The sequence below is a fragment of the Strongylocentrotus purpuratus genome, unplaced genomic scaffold, assembly GCF_000002235.5.
Source record: "Strongylocentrotus purpuratus isolate Spur 01 unplaced genomic scaffold, Spur_5.0 spur5_scaffold_20, whole genome shotgun sequence".
NCBI lineage: Eukaryota > Metazoa > Echinodermata > Echinoidea > Camarodonta > Strongylocentrotidae > Strongylocentrotus > Strongylocentrotus purpuratus.
In genome coordinates this window covers 45932774-45934187 of record NW_022145606.1, presented here as the reverse complement: position 1 = coordinate 45934187, position 1414 = coordinate 45932774, and the positions used below count along the sequence as shown (strand labels likewise).

Sequence of the window (1414 nt, the reverse complement as noted above, 5' to 3'; positions counted from 1 at the left end):
AAAGGTGTGTGCGTATGTATACTGTGTGCGTGTGTATACTCAAGAAGGGTGCGACTCCACTGGACTTTATAAACTAACGCCCTGTACGTTAAAGCTAGTTAAACTATTTTCACTCGTTCACATACTGCTGTTTATGTATTGGTAGCAAAACGTAATCTTTCTCGGAGACTACATCATATCTTCAAAAGGAGTTATTTCCTAAGCCGATTCATACGCTAATTTCACGGTAAGTAAAAGAAGATCGAGTATAGACTAGACTAAGAAGTATAACTTTCATGTTAATCACGGTTTGGGGGGAGAAAATTTAATGATTTAACTAGCGAGAAAAAACTAATACAAGACTCGAAAACTTGAATGAACATTTTTCTTCTTAGCTCTAGAGTTGACTGCCGAGTAGTTCTTGCAGTGATATTATGTTCGTAATATTAAGCATGTTGATAAGTATTACTAGTTAGGCCTTTTTATATAGTTCGTTCCTGATATCTTGGTATCAATTTTCTTTGAAAGATAAGTCTTTTTAGTTTTTATTTTCGTTTTAATCTTGTAATTACTTTTATAACCGATTTATTGTTCGTGCGAACTACACCCAAATCAAGTATTTTATTTTATGATATGTATGCATGTTATTCTCATTAATTGCAATATACCTGGTTATTGAGTTGAATTGAGTTGAGAGAGCCTGCGGTCCTGAGAAGCGTTATATAAGAACGAACTATTATTATTATTACTTCTATGCATACTTCTTGAGAAGAAAAAAAGTTTACCCGAGGTTTGTCAGACATAGCAATATTTTTTGTTTTAAAGCAGATTTTTCTGCATTTACTGATAAATCAAATATAAAACATTCAAATTACAATAATAGTATATAATAATATAATTGATTTACATTAAGAGTGAAAACTAAAAGCATGGAGGTAATTAAAAGAATCGAGATAAATGCAGAGGCCAACTATCATTCATGTAAGCATGGATGCTCGATAGTAGCCGGGAAGGGGTGGGGGATGGGTGGGTACATGTACATGACGCTGTTATTGGAGTATGTATATAGGAGAATAAAGTGTCATGTATAAAGATTGTGTGAAGAAAGTATCTAAATAAAAAGTGGAAAGAAAGTAATGCATGGAAAGTGAATCCCATCCATTGAGATGCTAAAATGCATATCGGGTAAAGTACACAGCATACAGCATGACCACAAATATGTCTTTGTTGCGCAGAATACAGTATCCAACGCAAATAAATGGTTGGTATTCGTAAAATAATACTTGAAAGGTACCATGCATGATTAACGACTGATTCATAGAACTTATCTGGCATTGCAATAATTTGGCATAATAATATTAATTGCAATTGTATAGAATACCTACCTTCAATAATATTCTTTACAAAAATTCTTGGAATGTTGCACCAAACAAGT

General features: G+C 33.0%; 1 protein-coding gene across 1 annotated transcript in view; it reads left to right on the top strand.

Annotated features, from left to right (window-relative positions):
• The window catches only part of LOC115927491, a 16049-nt gene continuing 14635 nt past the window's right edge, over positions 1–1414 (top strand). Inside the window, exon 1 of the mRNA XM_030993490.1 lies at positions 1–226. The gene's annotated coding sequence lies outside the window, so the exon portion shown is untranslated. The remainder of the gene's footprint in view (positions 227–1414) is intronic.